Here is a 19,313-nt window from a genome sequence, read left to right on the forward strand (position 1 = left end):
TTATTGTATATCATAATATTATAGGTATATAATGCATGCATGCATACATTCATGTTATGTAATTATGCGAGTTTTATATGTGAGTATATATACATACACATACACACATACATATATGTGTATATATATATGTATATATATAATCACTCGCTCCTCCCAACAACCTTGTAAAGTAGCTCTTCTTATTCATCTCATTTTAGAGATGGGGAAACTGGCTGAGATTGAATCATGACCTTCCCAAGGTTACATAGCTGGTATCTAAGGTAAGATTTAAACCGGTCTTTAAATTAAAATTTTCTATTTTTTTTTTCAATTAACAAGTATTTATTACTAGAAAAGAAAAACAAAACCTTTGTGACAAATGTGTATGGTCAAGTTGAACAAATTCACGTGTTGGCTGTGTCCAAAAAATGTGTGTCTCATTCTGCTTATTAAGTCCATTAACCATGTGTCAAGCAATGGGTAGCATTCTCCTTCATCAGTCCTCCACAATCATGGCTGGTCATTGTACTGGCCTGGGTTTTTATGTCCTTCAAAGTTCGTTTTTATAGTGTTGGCATAAATTGTTCTCATGATTCTGCTCATTTTACCCTCCATTAGTTCATAGAAGTCTTTCCAGGTTTCTCTGAGAACCATCTGTTTCAGAATTTCTTTGGGCATAATAATATCCCCTTAATTCGCAGACTGTGCCTTGTAAAGCATTCCCAAACTGATGGGCATCTTTTTAGTTTCCAGTTCTTTGCTAGCACAAAAAGAGTTGCTATAAATATGTTGGTACATGTGGGTCCTTTTCCTCTTTAATCTCTTTGAGGTATATGCCTAGTGGTGGTATTGCTGGGTCAAAGGGGATGCCTAGTTTAGTAACTTTGAGGGCATATTCCAAATTGAGGGGCTATTAGACCAATTCATAGTTCTACCAACAATGCATAAATGTGCCTATTCTCTCACAGCTCCTGCAACATTTGTTATTTTTCTCTTTTGTCAGCTTTGCCAATAAGATGGTTTGAGGTAGAAGCTCCGAGTACCTTTAATTTCCTTTCCTCTAATTATTAATGATTTTGAACATTTTTTCAAATGGCTTTTGGTAGCTATTTGCACTGACCATTCAAAAACCTCTAGGTCCATTTCTTCTGCTAGTGGTCATTTTTTTTTTCCTGATGAAGAAACAGTCCTAGTCACTGGCCAGCTCCAGTCAATGAACCCAGGATGTATGGACCTCTAGAATTCAAAAGGGTTACCTCCAAGCCTGAATAGTCCAAGCCTCCACTACGAGAAAGTTATTTGATTGCCTACTCGGGAAAGGCCACATAAAGTGTTTCCAGAGGCCCAGGAGCAAGCTCCCTTGGTTGAATCTGCACTCAGGAGGGAGCAAAGAAGATGGGGGGGGGGGAAGAATGCTGCATTGTCACCCATCATCTTCACCTCTTGCAGGCAGGCCAATGGTGAGGAGGAATGTAGGCCACATGGAGAGGTGGAAGGAAGAGAGTGAGGCAGGAGCTGTTTCTTCTTTTTAATGGATGCATGACCTTGTCCACTGCGGCTGTATGGGGTGGGTGGGTGGGAGAAGGGCCAGGTCCTTTCATCATTGAATCACAAATGGCCAGAAGCAGCCATGGCTTCATCAGATTCACACTCAGGCGCAGCAGGAAGCAAGTAGGGAATCTCTCTACATGCTTTATGAAACCCTTGTTACACACAGAATCACAAGATGACAACCCCCTTTATACTATACTTGGCAAGTGGCCACTCACTCTTTTCCTAAAGACCCCCAGTGAGAGCTATCATCCTCAATTCTGGTTCCATTTTGCTGAAAAAAAAAATCATGCTAATGTTTTTTCTTTACAAACACCTTTATTTTCCTCACTGGGTTATTAGTGGTATTCACTGACAGCTGTGATAGTGTGGAAGTAATACTGAATTTGCAGTCTAAGTATCTGGATCAGAATCCTAGCTCTGCTATTTGTTACCTTGGACAAATGACTTAACCTCACCGGTCCTCAGCTTAGCCTTTTACAAAATAGAGACCAGAGAAGTAAGTGGTTTAGGCGTGGAGCCATAGTATAGCATATAACAGATGGGCAGCTCATGTGGTATTATGCAATGGTATCCGTGTATATTACCAGAACCCCAGGGTGTTGAACACATCCTCTACTGAGGTTCTGTGAGACGAAGTGGACAAGAATTGCCCAGGATTAAAGATTTATGTTTTAATTTTACAGAAGAGTGTTCTGAGTGGGTAGGAGGGAGGAAAGGCCTTCAGAATAGGGAAAGTAGGAGGAAGGTCTTTGTTGTGGTTGAGTCATTCAGTCGTGTCTGACTCTTTGTGACTCTGTGGACTACGTCCATGGGGCTTTTTCCTGGCAAAGATGCTGGAGTGGTTTGCCGTTTCCTTCTTCAGTGTGTCCCCATTTTACAGATGAGGAATTGAGGCAAATAGGGAAGTGTTTTGCCCAGGGTCACACAGCTAAGTAAGTGTCTGAGTGCAGGTTTGAACTCAGATCTTCCTGACTTCAGGCCCAACACTCTCTCCACTGTGCCACCAGATCTTGGAGGGAGGGTGGGGTGGGGCAGAGGAAAAAAGGATAGTGCTTAAGCTTACTATAGGCAGTGCCATTATTATTCTTATTTTTAAAGATGAGGCTTAGGAAGTTTGGAGCACTATGCAACTGAGAGAATGGAAATAGAAGTGGGACCCACCTCAATGTGATGTTATGGAACTAATAATAATTCTATTAATTCTAAACTAATCATTTTCATTAAATTCTAAACTAACAAATTCACATTTCTGCAGCAAGTTAAGATTTGTAAAGTACTTTCCTTATAACAATCCTGCAAATTAGGTAACCCAAGTAATACTACCCCCATTTTACAGAAGAAGAAATTGAGTGTGTGAGAGAGTAATTGACTTGTCCATGTTTTTATAGCTAATAGTATCTGAGCCTGGATTCTGACTCAGATTTCCTGACTCTAGGTCCAACATTTTGTATCAGCACTGAACTTGGAGTGAAAGGACCTGGGTTCAAATCCTAACTTTGATAGTTAATTACCCTTGGGAACTCATTATCCCCTTTCTTGGCTTAATTTTTCCCATTTGTAAAACGAGAGCGTTGGACTTTAGATTTTCTTACATCTTGAAATCTTATAGTCCTGTAATGTTACATAAGTGGATAGAATGCTGGTCTTCCAGTTGGGAAGATCTGAGTTCAAATTTGACCTTAGACCCTTACTGGCTGTGCAACCCAGAGCAAGTCTCTTAATCTCTGTTTCAGTTTCCTCAACTATAAAATGAGATAATAGGGCCTACTTTCCAGAGTTGCTGTGAAGATAAAATAGCATCTTGTAAAGTGCTTTGCAGACCTGAAGGCGATGCTTTCCTATTGTTGCAGAATGCTAGCTGTTGTTATTGTTATTCTTGTTGTTGTTATTATTATGCATTCTAAGTATGGCAACCAGGGACTTTTACTGGCTAGTGCTTGACTTAGTTTAGTAATCAGATGGCTGATCAAATGCTCATCCTCCTCTCTGTGAAACCCAGTGGAAAGAGCACCACGCCTGGAGTCAGGAAGACTCATCTTCCTGAGTTCAAATCTGACCTCAGATAGTTACTAGCTAGCTGTGTGATCCTGGGCAAGTCACTTAACCTTGTGGGCCTCAGTTTCCTCATCTGCAAAATGAGCTGGAGAAGGCAATGGCAAACCATTCCAGTATTTCTGCCTAGAAAACCCTAAACAGGGTCATGAAGAGTTGGACATGACCAAAATGACTGAACAACAACGTCTCACCCAACGTGAGGATGAGACACTGTGGGGTAACTAGCAAACTCTCTTTAATTCTCAGAGAACTGTCTGCCTCTCTCCCTGCTCTGTGGATGGCATTGCTTTTCTGCTTAGTCCTGTTTTGTTTTTTTTTGGGTTTTTTGGTTAGGCAAAGGGGTTAAGTGACTTGCCCAGGGTCACACAGCTAGTAAGTGTTATGTGTCTGAGGCAGGATTTGAACTCAGGTCCTCCTGAATCCAGGGCCGGTGCTCTATCCACTGTGCCACCTAGCTGCCCCTAGTCCTGGGTTTTTAATGGTGAATTCACCCAGTCTCCCAGTCTTGGGCCCCACCAACTTAGGAAACCGCTTCAATTCACCCTGTCCATGTTGTGTCTCCCTTTACTCAAACCTCGGTGTATGTTGAACAAGTAGTTTAACGAGATTACAGAAATGGTAGTGAAACATTAACAACGGATACCTCTATTTCAGAAAAGGCAACCATCTTAGTTTTCCTCCATCCTCACCAGGGTGGAAATTCACTCCAGCTGGCTATCACTCTAAGCCTGAACAAACCCAGTTCAAGTGTTTAACTCAACCTCTCAAATCCCACTTGTGTGAGAAAGGAGATGTTAGCCACTTATGGAGTCCAGAGGGCTAAGCCTGGTGTCCTTAATTGGATGTGACACATTGTGTTTTCCTGCTGCTTTTCTCTGACCATTGCTGTCATTCTTGCGGGGAGCTTCTATCCTTGCTCCCACTGTGCCCCCCACCAATGACTCACTTATTGACTGGATGAGATTTTCTGCTAGTGAAACCGGAAATTCCTCTGTTGGGTTCAGTGGGCCACCACGTGAGCCTGAGGCCACTATTTCTGCATGTCCTCACCTCTGACCTTTTTCCTTCATATTTAGCTCTACTTTGTTCCTTCAATGTCTCCAGAAGAGGTAAAAACAAACGCACGGTCCAGGCTGTGCCCACTTAACTGCAGGCATAATCATAAATCTGGCATCCATAGCATTAAGAAGTAACTGCTGTGGTTTGTCTGCTCTTTTCTCTTTCATCTTCAGTGAGGTTCAATTCAAGGAGCATCTACAATGTGAGAATTGTCTCCATCTTTCTGACTGATCTCTCCCCTGCCCCCCAGTGAAATTACTTTGTATATGTAACAGAGGCTAGTTCAGTATGCCCAGATTCCTTCACATGGGAATCTGGTGGAGATAGCCTTCCTTATACAGATTTCGGTCAAGCCAAGCACTTAGTATGTGCCTGGCACATAGAATTGCCTTTCCTTCTGCGTGTATTTGTATACAGAAAGAAAGAGAGACAATACCTGACCTCAAGGAACTTATATTCTAAGGGAGGAAAAAGCATATTAAAGTAATGCATAAAAGGGAGTTGAAAAGGTGGGTTTGGGAGGAGGGAGATGAGGGTAACCAGTGGAGGGGACATGAGAGTGAAAGTCTGGGAGAGTCAGGAGTGCAGCATGGAGAGGAATAAAGATAGAGTTGGTCTGGACCTTCTTCTTAAAATGGAACCTGGGAAAAACCAGCCAATCAGGAGAGAGACGGGGACTTCCATTTTGAGAAGTGGTCCATGGGTGGAGTAAACTCCCATGAGAAGGTTTCTATGACATTGTAGAGAAAGTGCTGTGAGGAATGAACCTTCTGGAGCAGCTTCTCCTTATGTGGGCACTGGAGAAGGAAAGACAGATGGCAGAACAAAATATGCCTGCTCACTATTTGGAGTAACTATTCAGAGTGCAATTTCTCCATTAGCCACCAGGTGGCTCTAGAGTTTGAGCTTCTCCAGGACTCTCCCATATGCAGATGTAGGCTGTCTGCAAATAGGCTGTCCTCTCACTAGGAAAAGCTCTCCTCCTCCTCCTGTCCATCTGTCTCTCATCTTGGCTTGATTAGTCCAGGGTTTAAAATATAAAGATCATTCTAATATAATAGTTTATAAATTTTAAAAAATGACTTTATTCCCTCATTTGCCATGAATTCTTTTCTCCTTCCCAATTTTGTATGACCCAAAGGATTACAAATTCACATCATAGATTAGAGTACGTTTGACAAATTGAATCATAATTTAAAAGCTAGAGAATTAAAGCCCAAGCCGTTCTGGTCAATTCCACTTCTCCCCTACCAATCTTTACCTGGGTGTTGCCAGTGAACCCAAGGGACATTTTTGGAGAGATCATTCCTGAACTTCTTCCTCATTTTAAAAAAAATTATTGATTACTTGATTTCTGAATATCTCTGACATCCACCATTAACCAGAGAGTCATTCCTGGCGACAAAAAAAAGCAAAAAAGAAAGGAGAGAGAAGCTGTTAAAAAAATTGACCATCATATCAGTTGTAACGTAGCAACATTCCATACTTGTAGCCTATCATCTCTGCACAGAAGAGAATGAGGTGAATTATTTTCAGATCTTCCCTGAGCCATTATAACCTGTGCTCCATTTTCTAAATAAACGGGGAGAAAGAGAAGGACGTGTCTGCCCAACATCTTTTGCTCCTGGGGATCTGGCAGCTGCTTTCTCAGAAGATTGCCAGGCAAATGTCCTCTGGTCCTGATGGCCACCACAAACTCACTTAGCAAACTCTCTGCCTGCACTCTGTCTCAAGCTGGCTTGCTTTGTGTCCTTATCTCTGCTTTGGCTGTCATATTTTTATTGATAGTTCAGTAGCTGACAGTTCAGCCACTGTATGTCCTGGAGGGGGAATAGTAGCAGAGATGGAATAATTTAATCAACAGACAGAGGAGCCCCCTTTAGGATGCTGTAACCTCTGTCTCTGGGGCCTCTCCTTGGTATTCCTGGCATGCTTGGTGTAAAAACAAAACAAACCAAAAAACCCCTACTCTCCTGTTTTAAGCTCCTTTCCTTAAGTGACAATTATTATCCTTTTAGGGGGAAATCCTCTCTATTTTAGCAGTTCCTGGCAATTTACTCCTGACCCCCTGCACCTGCATTTCCTGTTCTTGAATGGCACCTAACAGATCCTGGACCTTGCAAAAAAGGGAACTTAAGCTGTTTTAGCCATAGTTGGCACTTATATTTTGCATGTTCTTGATTGTGAACAGGTGGCCCTTCTGCCCACCAACTCCCCACACCAGTAGAATGTCAGTGATTTGGGGGCACAGGCTGTTTCATTGCTGTCTTTGTCTCACCAGGCCCCTGGCACGTCGGAGCATGTTGAAAAATGCACATTGAATTGAACTGGTGAATTCTCCATTTTCTGAGAATGCAAGGCAATACGAGGCATCATTTGAAGGTTTCTGCAGCCAGATCTAGTGATGATTTCAGAACCCTTCAGGATCTGACAGCTCCCAGGATAAAGGAAGGAAACTGTAGTCCTTGATAGCTCTGGGTCATCACTTGCAAAGATTTCATGAGCAGAAAGTCATTGAGTATGTATGGACTATTCTCAGTCAGGCATGATGCGTTCAATCCTCTCAGATAGACTACAGACAAGCTGTGTTCGTAAGGAAACTGGCTCGCCAGGGAAATAGTAGCCTGCCGGGGGTCTGCAAGGAGAACTTCCCCTTCCCCAGCTAGGAAACCTCTCCACCGTCCCCCCTCTGTTTTCTTGGGAGAGGTCAAAAACCTTCAATATGCCTTCTTAACTGTGACAAATAATATATTTGGATGGTAATATATGCCAATACTTCAAGCACATGTAATTTCATCAACAGAAGGGATTCCTCTGGGAGGGAGAGTGGTGCAGTGGAAAGAATGCTGAACTTAAGAGCCACAGGACCTGAGTTTGAATCCTACTTGGCTCGTTGCTACAAGGATGACCTTGGGCAATTCACTTGACCTCTTTGGAGTTTAACTTCATAGGACCACGGGATCATGATTCTATCATATCTCAGATTCTGTCTGTCTGTCCATCCATCTACCTATCTATATGCTATCCTTCCACCTATTTATCTGTCTCTGCTATTCAGCCATCCACTATCCATCCATCTATTTCACTATCTCTGCTATCCATCCATTCATCCATCCATCCATCCATCCACCCATTTATCTCTCTATATCTGCTATCCATCCATCTGCCATCCATCCATCTATCTCTCTATATCTGCCTTCTGTCCATCCATTCATCTAGCCACCCATCTCTCTATATCTGGTATACACCCATCCACCATCCATCCATCCATCTATCCATCCATCCATCCATCCATCCATCCATCCATCCATTTATCTCTCTATATCTGCTATCCATCAATCCATCCATTCATCTAATATATCTAGCTAACATACATCTTTCATGTATCTATTTGGAGCTGGAAGGTACCTCTGAGGCCATCTAGTTCAACCCCCTCACTTTATAGATGAGGAAACTGAGGACCAGGCAGATTGAGTGAGTTTTCCAAGGTCATATGGCTAGTAAACCTCAGTTTCTCATCTGTAAAATGGGGAAGTTGTACTTGAATGCCTCTGAGGCCTCATCCATCTCTAAGTCTGCCACCTTAATATGAGAGAAGCATCTTGGGATCAACTCTCATCAAACATTTAGCGGTCAGCCAGTCCAGCCCCCTCATTGAAAGTACAGGATGTTCCAAAAGATCATTAGGAAAGCCTGCTGAATGCTTAACACAGGGGATACAAAGAAGTATAGTATGCAGTGTCTGCTCTCAAGGAGCTTCCATTCTGTTGGAGCAGAGTTGTATAAATAGGTTTGGATGTCACCTGCATAGAGATAATAATCAGACCCATGGAAACCTGTCAATACTGGCTGCCACATGGGGCTGTGGTGGGGATCAAATGACACCCTGTTTGTGATGTGCTTGCCATATAAACATGAGCTGTCATTAAATAGTGAATTACCAGTCTGGGTGTGGTGGGACGGGCACATCATGCAGTTTCTTTATGCCACACTTGTCTCTAGAAGGAGGCAGATAGACCTCGATAGGTACCATGTTAGTATTCCTTGGTAGAAAAATATTTACCACCAGCCGTTCACCAAGTTTCTTTTATGCCCTGTTCAGGTATTAAAAACATGACTGGCATGATGCAGAATACTCTGATAAAAGAAATAGGCCTGAAGGTGAATATTTACAGGCACTGAAAAATACAGAGAAATGCAAGCATTTGGTTTGAATTAACATGGGATTCCTGTTTTCCTCATCTGTAGTACAGTCAGCTCTATTTCCACTAAAAATGAAAATGACAGGGTATGTGCCTAGAGTAAGAATTACATTTTTATTTTTCCATTTAAAAACCCTCACATCTAAATATTTCTTCAATGCTAAAGCTCTGTTTTCTGATCAGGCTTATTCTATCTATGATGCATGAAGGGACATTTTTTTGGGGGAAATTTTTTATGTTTTTTTCCCCCAATTACATGTAATAACAATTTAAAACATTTCTTTGTAAAAATTTTGAGTTCCAAATTCTCTCCCTTCTTCGATCTCCTTGCCCCTCCTTGAGAAGACAAGCAATTTGATATGGATTATACATGTACAGTCATACAAAACACACTTCCATATTAGCCATGTTATAAAAGAAAACACAGACCAAAAAAAATCCAAGAAAAATAAAGAAGTATGCTTCTATTTGCATTTATACTCCATTAATTTTTTTCTCTGAGGGTGGATAGCATTTTTCATAATAAGGCCTTCAGAGTTGTCTTGGCTCATAATATTGCTGAGAAAAGCTAAGTCATTCACAGTTGCTCATCTTACCATATTGCTGTTAGTGTGTATAGTGTTCTGATTCTGCTCATTTCACTTTGTATCACTTCATGTAAGTCTTTCCAGGTTTTTCTAAAATCGTCCTGCTCATCATTTCTTATAGCACAACAGTATTCCATTGCAATCATATACAACAATTTGTTCAGCCATTCCCTAATTGATGGGCATCTGGAGGGGAATTTTTTTTAATGAGACTTCTGCCATCATTGTCATTAATACGTGTCGGAAAATTTCACAGTTCTTCTGTTAGGCAGGAGAATGAGGTGGGTCAGTGTGTCTCACAAGGAGAAGTTAGGTTAATATCATTTTACATCTGGCCCATTCTTCAGGGATGAAATGAAATGATGCATTTGAATTGAAAGTACAGAGTTTGCATTCAGGAAGGATGGATAGGTTGGATAGGAAGGTGGAGAGGCTGTGTGACTGTAATGGCAAGGCAGAGCCCTCATTTTGAAGTCAAAAGACTTGAGTTTTAACCACTCAATGCCTCATTTTCCTCATCTGTAAAATTAATAGTTGAACTAGATGACTTTTAAGGCCTCTTCCAGATCGAAGCTGGTGATCCTGTAAATGAGATAACTGACATTTACTAGGTCTGTAAACATTGGCAAGTCATTTAAACTATTTGGCTTTAATTTCTTCAAGGGATCTCTCCCTTCAAAAGGAGAGAAGATAAGTAGGATCCAGTAGATTAAAATTCTACAAGGGATGTTGACTCAAGATGAGTGGGAGGCTCTCAAGAATGAAATTTTAACAACATAAACACAAAAGATTTTTTTAAAGTTTTAAAATTTATTTTAAACTTAAATACAAAATAAGAAAAGAAAAAAAGCTTTGCCATGTACACAGAAGAACATAAGAGAAGATTCAATTTAAAACAATACATTTCCATTTCAAGAAAACCTATAGAATGAATACTATACATTAATTTCAAAGCTGTCTATCTTTTCTTTGTTTTCTTGTTTGCTTTCTTTTGTTCTCTACTGTGCACTTTTTACTTTATTTTTTTTCCCCTTCCTCCCCCCTACCACAAGAAGGTTACAATTAAGCTTGGATTATATATATACACATACACACACACACACACACACATATATATACATATACCTATATATATATATATATAGGTATATGTATATTCACATCGTCCTCCCCCATTTCCTTAAAGTTCCTGACCCTTGCTCTTCCAAATGGACCCTGTTATTATTTTTTCTGACTCCGTAAGATAATTTTTTAGTAATTTAATTGGGATGGCATTACATAAATAGATTAGTTAGGTAAAATTGTCATTTTAAAAAATTATATTAGCTTTATCTACCCATGCACAATAAATATTATTTCAACTATTTATATTTAACTTTGTATGAAAGATGCTTTATGTTTATATTTCTATAGTTCTTGTGTCAATTTTGGCAAGTGTACTCATATTTTTATACTGTCTAGTTATTTTATAGTCTAAAATGATTGATTAATATGGCTAACACGTAGTATAGTTTCCCTATTTTTCTTTTTTGATTAAATCTGAGTTTAACTTCAACATTGTGTGAGGTCATGATTACTATCCCTGCTTTTTCACACAATAAATTCTACTCCTGACTTGTATTTTATGCTTATATGTACCTCATTTTTATAGCATTTCCTGAAAGTAACATATTGTTGAATTCAAATTTTCGATCTGCTATCAGTTTCCATTTTATAGGCAAATCCATCCCATTCACATTCTAAACTATAATTACTTGTGTATTTTCCTCCTTCCTATTTTCCTCACTATCCTTCTCACCCTATTCCCCTCTTTTTTCAGTCCTCTACTTTACTTCCACCTGGCTACCTTGCCCTCCTATTCCTTAACCTACTCCCCTCCAAGAATCTCTCCTTTATCCTCTTTCTGCACCCCATCTCCTTACCCTTTTATTTCTTTCTGAATTTAGAAGAGTTTTATATCTATATATGCACACATATATATATACATATATATGCTGTTCCCTCTTTATCCAATTCCCGTTAATCTACACTCCCTTCTATATCCTCCCCCTTATCTTATTCCCTATCCCTCCTTTATCCTCTCCCCCCTCCCTATTCCATTACTCTCTTATCTCTTTCTGAATTTGGTGTTCCCTCTTTAACCTATTCCTGATGAGAGTAGGGTTCCAGAACTACCTGCCCTCCTCCCCCATATCTAATTCCTCTGTATCAGTTCTCCCTCTTGTACCTCGTTTGCATGAGATAATTACTCTTTTTATCTTTTCCTGCATCATTTTACTTTTCAGAATCACATACTTGCCTCTACAGCACAAATGATTTTGATGAAGAAGAGAAAGGGGAAGTAGTCTAAAGCAGAAATGTTAAACACCTGGCCAGAAGCAGAATTGTCGCCTACAAAACTCATGAATGCAGCTTAACCAAATTAAAATGTGACTGGGAAATAGTTAACAAAATAAATAAAAATACAATAAAAAATTGTTGTTGTTCAGTCATTTCAGTCATGTCTGATTCTTTGTGACTCCATTTGGAGTTTTCTTGACAAGGATACTGGAGTGGTTTGCCTTTTCCTTCTCCAGCTCATTTTACAGATGAGGAAACTGAGGCAAACAGAGTTAAGTGACATGCCTAAAGTCACACAGCTAGTAAGTGTCTGAGGCTGGATTTGAGCTCAGGTTTTCCTGACTCCTGCCCAGACCTCTATACATTGTGCCACCTAGTTGCCTCTTTTTACATGCCCATGTTACAACAAAAAATAGATAATCTTCATTTATAGGTTGCTAAGTCAATATGTGGCCCATAGGAATTCTTATGTACAGTTTGACAGTTTGAGTTTGATACCACTGGTCTAAGGAGACCAATGTGGATTCACAGAGAACTCATTAACCAACTTAACTTTATAGAACATAACAAAACTCCACATATATAGTGTGTGTTAAAGTCATAGGATGATAGGATCAGATTTAGAACTGGAGGGGACTCTGGAGGTCCCTTAGTATGACCTTCTGCTATCCTTAGGCCCGGAGGTTCATGCTCAAAGTCACAATTTCCATATTAAAAGCACTTATTTCAGGACAACCTTGTAAGCTATGTAGCAGACCACAGTTAGGGAAAGACTCCATTTCCCCATATGCTCAAAAAGAAACAATCAGAGGCATGAGGAGAAAGCATTAAGAGTCAGGTGAGAGAAAGTTTCCAGGTGCAGGTGGAGGTGTGGGTGTGTCCACTAAATCAGGATTAGGCGGGCATTATGAGCTGGCAGCAAGGGGCACCAGGCTTCATGGGATAAGCTCTAAGTCTATCCATGGTGCAGCCATTTTCCTATTGACATTATTTCTTGCTATTGAATTTGGAATCAAGTCCCATTTATATTTTCATCTACTTTGTCATAATTATTAATTTCATTCACTTGTTATAATAATGTATTTATGTTCAGAATGTTTATATGTTGTTTTAGATGCTGGCAGGTAAACTGAGGTGAATACTTCAAAAACAAGCTAAATTCAGATGCCCCTAAGTTTATCGAGGTGGGGATATGAGCTATGATATTATTATTGATAAATCTCGATGATTGAATCCAGTTGGAGTGTCTTCAAGCTCTCCATTTTTAAGATAGGATACTGAGGAGGGCAGAGCCAAGATGGCGGAGTGAAAGCAGTGACTTGCTTGAGCTCTACCCTAAACCCCTCCAAATACCTGTAAAAAATGGCTCTAAACAAATTCTAAAGCAGCAGAAGCCACAAAAAGACAGAGTGGAACAAATTTCCAGTCCAAGGCAACCTGGATAGTTGATCAGAAAGGTACATCGTGCCAAGCAGGGAGAGGAGCGTGGTTTGGCGTGGGCGCACAGGCTGCAGCCAACCTGGAGCAGGCCTCAGAGGACTGAATTGTAGGCAGCTGTGGTGGTTTCCAGACTTCTCAACCCATGAATGCCAAAGACAACTTAGAAGGTCAGTGGGAAAAGTCTGTGACTGTGGTGAGAGAGAAGCCTGAGTGTAGCCCCCGGGTGGTGGCTGACTCCTAAGCTTCTGGCCTACAGACTGAGGGGGAATCGAGTGGCTGATCAGAGGGGGATTGCAGGGATCTTGCTTTGCCTGTGCTTGGATATGGGTCACAGTTCTGAGGGGTGGTCCTGGGGTGAGGAGGAGCGCTGGTGTGGTGAAGCTTGTTGTGGCGGTGGAGAGGAAACACCTCGCCCCTTATCATACCACCTTGAAGGAACTGAAAATTTACAGGTCCCTAGAAGTGTCTCTGAAAACAGCTGTACAAACCCCCAAAGCTTGGGACAGTACATGCTCCACATTGGAAGCAGACTCTTACCTTAACAAAGAGTTTAAAACTCAAGTAATTGGCCAGGATCATGAGTAAGCAGTGCAAAGAGAGTCAGACTATATTATCTTACTTTGGTGACAAAGAAGATCAAAACATGCAACCAGAAGAAGACAACAAAGTCAAAGACTCCTACATCCAAAGCCTCCAAGAAGAATATGAATCAGTCCCAGACCTTGGAAGAGCTCAAAAGGGATTTTGAGAAGCAAGTAAGAGAAGTAGAGGAAAAACTGAGAGTGATGCAAGAAAATTATGAAAAACAAGTCAACAGCTTGCTAAAGGAGACCCCAAAAAATACTGAAGAAAATAACACCTTAAAAAATAGCCTAACCCAATTGGCAAAAGAGTCCAAAAAGCCAATGAGGAGAAGAATGCCCTAAAAAGCAAAATTGGCCAAATGGAAAAGGAAGTCCAAAAGCTTACTGAAGAAAATACTTCCTTAAAAATTAGAATAGAGCAATTGGAAGCTAGTGACTTTATGATTCCCAGAAAACCATAAACTTTTAGATTCCTTGTAGATTCACTTTATCTCTCTTTGAAAGCCTTAGCCTTACCTTTTAATCTTATTCAAATGCACCTGTGCCCCTAGCCCTAAAAAGAAGTTTGTCTACTGGTCCCCCCCCCAAAAAACCCCTTAAACTTTTAGGTTCCTTATCTACTCTTTATTTCCCTTTGAAAGCAAACTTCTACCTTTCAGTTCCCTTCATTATCTATTGTCATTGTTTAGGAATTCTCACCTAAATCTTTTCCCCAACCACCTCCCCCCTTCCTCTGGCCACCCAAAGTTACTTTAGCGTATATAAGATGGGTTGGAATCTGGGCCCCAGAAAAGAAAAACCCTGGACTTTCCCACATGGCCAAATCTCTGGCATTCCCCTGAGGCTATAGTGCCATCAACTGGTCTTTCATTGTGGCTACACCCAATCTCCCCTCCATTGTTTTACCTTCCTATGGCCCCTGGCCATTTCCCACCCTTAATCCTAGCTAGGCGCCAAGAGGTCCAGGTCCCAGGAGTTCTGTTCACCCCAGCTTACTAGCTACTCCCATCCAGACCTCCTTAGGCCCTTCTTCCCATCACCCCAAACTACTTGGCCACTTCTAGATCCCTCCCACAGTCTTTCTGCATATAAGGTCCATCTTGTCTCTATTCAGATGCTGAGAATCTCACGCCTAAAAGGCTGAGACTGTCTCATGCCTGCTCATCCTTACCAGCATCACCTGGCCTCCCCCATTCAGAGGCTGAGCTTTTCTCATGCCCAAAAGGCTGAGACTGTCTCATGCCTGCTCATCCTTATGGGCATCACCTAGCTTAAGATCCACCTTAGCCCCCATTCAGGTGCTGAGAACATCTCATGCTTAAAGGCTGAGACTCTCATGCCCGCTCATCCTTATGGACATTACTGATGTTTGGGTTCCTTGGGAGTCTGCCTATATGCTTTATCTTTAATAAACTATTTCTCTGGCTGGAAGAAGATTTGGGTTGAATTCTTTCAGGCAAGCACGCATCACAATCTGGGGGTCCCAGCACCCCAAAACCTCTAGACCTCTTCGGAACCATATAGGCCAGACTCTTAAGGAATCTGAACATTTGTGATGCTTGTAAGGATGAATAGGCATGAGGAAATCTCAGCCCCTAAATGGCAGCCAGGGTGGATCTTATACAGAAAGACTATGGGAGGGATCTAGGAGTGGCCAGGTAGTTTTGGGGTGACTGGAGGGGGCTGGGAGAAGGGGCATCTTGAAGCTGGGATGACTTGGGAAAGGGTCCTGGGAGAATTCTGATGGGAGTGTCTGGGAGGTTGAATGGGGTTTGGATAAGATCTAGGATGGGAAATATAACCCAGGGCTATTAGACCAGTAATAGACAATAGAGGGCTAGGCTTAATTAGGGTAACAAAGAACTGGGAGTTAGGGCCTAGGCCCTAGGAAGAGCCAGTTGATATGAATAATAATAACTTTTGGAGACTGCTAGACTTCCTTGACCAGGTAAAAGTTCACCTAAGATTCAAGGGTTTTCAGGGATCATAGACAAATGGGACCCACATTCTTTTTGGGGTGAGGGGCAAAGGTCTCAATTTAGGTGCATACCCCATCATTCTGATGCAAGTAAAGTAAGCAGAACCAGGCAAACAGCAGCAATCACACAGTAATGCTAATGGAAGAAAACAACGGAGGCAGAAAACTATGAAATTGTAATGACTAAGCTTGGTCCCAAAAAAGAGACATGAAAAGGCACCACCTCTTACTTGTTTGCAGAGATGGGGGATTATGAGGGTATAATGTACTCCATATAATGTCAGACTTTTTCAATATGTTGGTTAGTTTGGGTGAGCTTTTTTTTGGGGGGTGAACTTTTTTGTCCTAATTTTTATTCTTTGATGTAAAAGATGGATCTCTGAGAACTGAACGGGAGAGAGATACATTGAGAAATGAGAGGTGATGTAAAATACACACACATATATGTAAATTTATATGTATGTTTGTGTATGTTCTACATACATATATACATACATAGTATTGAAAAAAGAAAAGGTTATGCCCAACCAGCCTCATTTTTTTTGACTGTTACTGATCAGAAAAATTTTATAGATATTTTTTATTCCCTTTTGTCCCTATGGAGATTTTACAAATCTCTTCTTCTAGTCCAGGGGGTTGTGATTCACTTCAGTTAGAAATCTCCAAGGGTGTGCTGGTAAATATTTATGTAACAAATGAAAAACCCTAGAGACAGAGTTTCTGGGCAATTAATAATCACTTTATTAATTAGGCTAGATAATAATCAGTAAATTGATGATCAATGATTTCTCTCAGTAACCAAAGACCAAACCATGGAGAGACTGAAAGCCTTAAGATACTTTTGGAAAAGGGGGTACCCCTGACAGAAAACCCTGATTGGTGGACATTTAATGAGGAGGTTGGCTAGGAGTCTTCAGCTCCTTCTGCTGAGAATGTGGCTTGAGCATGAGACTCAACTGCCCCCAGCAATCTGAACCGAGGAATCCATCTCTACCCAGACCACTTTGGTTGGTTTTCTCCTTTATGAGCTGGGTCACTAAACTCCAGTGGAGTGGTGCAAGGATAAGGCTGTTCTCCTTGGGGCAGCAATTCACCTAGATTGGATTCTGTTCACACTCTAAACAGAAGGAAGGTCTTCTAGTTGGGTAGGGTCCTGCCCAAAATGGAGGAGCACATTCCCCAAGGATTAGGGCAATATCATCAATCAGTCGTGTCCTTCAGAGACAGCTGACTGACCTACAGGGGCTGGGCCCTAAATGAAGAGATAAAGGAGAAAACGACCTAGATCCTAGTTTAATAATTGTTCATTAATATAATAGCAAAATAATAATTTCTTTCATTTAACAGCTGGCTTGCTGGGGAAAAGGTACAAATGGCAAAAGTTTAACCTGCATCATTAACATTCTCTCCATTGATTTCTTAAGTCTAGACTCTAGGCAATCAAAAACCAATAAATTGAGCCTTTATTTGTAGCATTTGCTGATTTCCGAGGCGTAATGAGAGTTTAGCAATGAGCTCTCCGGTGTGGGCTCCAGCACACCCCTGGAAATCTCTCTTTGTTTACTGTTTTTCCTGCTTCTCACTTTGTACTAACTAAGGAATACATAGAACTGAAAGGTTTGTGTAACCTCTGGGGGAGAAATTGTTTCTTTTCTGTCTGCTTCTCAGTGCCTCGTCCTAGGAGCTGGCTGCTACTCCACTTTTTCCCCCCTGCCCTTCCTTCCCCTTTGCCTTTATCACAGAGTGCACAGAACTTGAAACAAGGGTAGGGGTCACTGATTGCTTTATATGACATTGGTATTACATAGTGAGGGGAAGAACAGGGCATCAGGATGGAGGGGAACATTCTGTGGACATGTGTAGGTGGTGAGTGATGCTACCATCGCAGCTGATAACAGACTTCTTGAATTCTTTCCTATCCCCAGAGGAAAGCTGGGACAGTTGTTTCCTTTTCCAACTCTTGAGTCCCAGGAGAGGAAAGTGTTAGAACAGCTGGTTCTCTGTTCTAGTTGCTTTGTGGATACATGGAAAAATGTGGGTTAGATGACAATACCATTAAGTGGATTCAAAACCAGGTGAATGACTAGACCCAAAGAGTAGTCATTAACAAGAGGAGATAATATATACAAAATGCTTTACAAACCTTAAAACACTAAATAAGTGTGAATTATTATTACTACTATTTTATTATATAAATTACATATTATAATGGGAACTTTGCATTTTTGATTTGCTTTTATCACTCCTTTTGTTTGTTTTTTAGGCAATTAGGGTTAAGTGACTTGCCCAGGGTCACACGGCTAGTAAGTGTCAAGTGTTTGGTTTGAGGCCAGATTTGAACTCATGTCCTCCTGACTTCAGGGCCGGTGCTCTATCCATTGCGCCACCTAGCTGCCCCTATCACTCCTGTAACTAGTGGTTAACTAAAAGTCTGTCTTCTGTTCCCCTAGTTGAAAGTTGTTAAGTTGACCAAAACCTGTCCTATGGAATGTAAAAATTTACTTAAAGACTTAAACATTCTGAGAGCAGCTCGGTAGTAGCCAGGAGGACCTGAGTTCAAATCTGGCCTCAGACACTTGACACTTACTAGCTGTGTGACCCTGGTTAAATCACTTAACTCTGATTGCCACCCCCCCCCCAAAAAAAAAGACTTAAATATTCCTTAGATAATAAACCAGAAGAAGAATCTCAATTGTACCTGACTCCTTGGCGAAATGTAAATCTTTCTCCTTAATCAACCTATTTGTGAACCTCTAAATGTAGTTTAATCTATAACCTGACTTAGTTTACCTATATAGTGTTTTTTTATTTTTATTTTTTGACAAGGTTTCCTTAAAGGATGTATGATATTATGACTATGTTTAACTAAGGTTGTTCAACTTTTATGACATTGAAAGAAGCATTGGGATTATGGATCTATCTTTTCTTTAACTTTTATGGGCTAGGAGGAATGTACAAGATTGAAATGTAGATGCATTATTTCTGTCATTGTGATGTAATATTGCCTATAAGAAGCCTGGTTAGAATCCTAATGATTGCTCAGATTTTCTCTGCTTGAGCATAATAATAAAAACTGGGTTTTTATCCCTCTAATTTCTGCATTGTGGTAAATATATTTTGGCCACAGTTATCTACCACATACTGTTTTCCGGTAACAATATGATTATACATTAAATTAAATTATCTTATAATGTAGGGGAAAGACTATTTGACTTGAAGTCAGAAAAGCCCTGTTCACATCTCACTTTAGATCCTGACTAGTTGTATATCCCTTTTCTGACCACTTCACCTTGAAGAGCCTCAGTTTCCTTGCCTGTAAAATGGGATACTTATGCCGTCTCACAGGGTTATTGTGATGAAAACACTTTGTAAACTTTAAAGAAGTTATGTGAAAGTTAGCTATTATTTTATCTCATTTTGTTTATTTTGCCTTTATATATCCTTTATTTCTGAATATATTTAACCTCCCTTGGTAGCCATCTCTTGTAACAAGGAACTAATAAAAAAGAAAGAAAAAAGCAATTCAGCAAAA

This window comes from Vombatus ursinus, unplaced genomic scaffold, assembly GCF_900497805.2.
Source record: "Vombatus ursinus unplaced genomic scaffold, bare-nosed wombat genome assembly UNPS02014773.1, whole genome shotgun sequence".
Lineage (NCBI taxonomy): Eukaryota > Metazoa > Chordata > Mammalia > Diprotodontia > Vombatidae > Vombatus > Vombatus ursinus.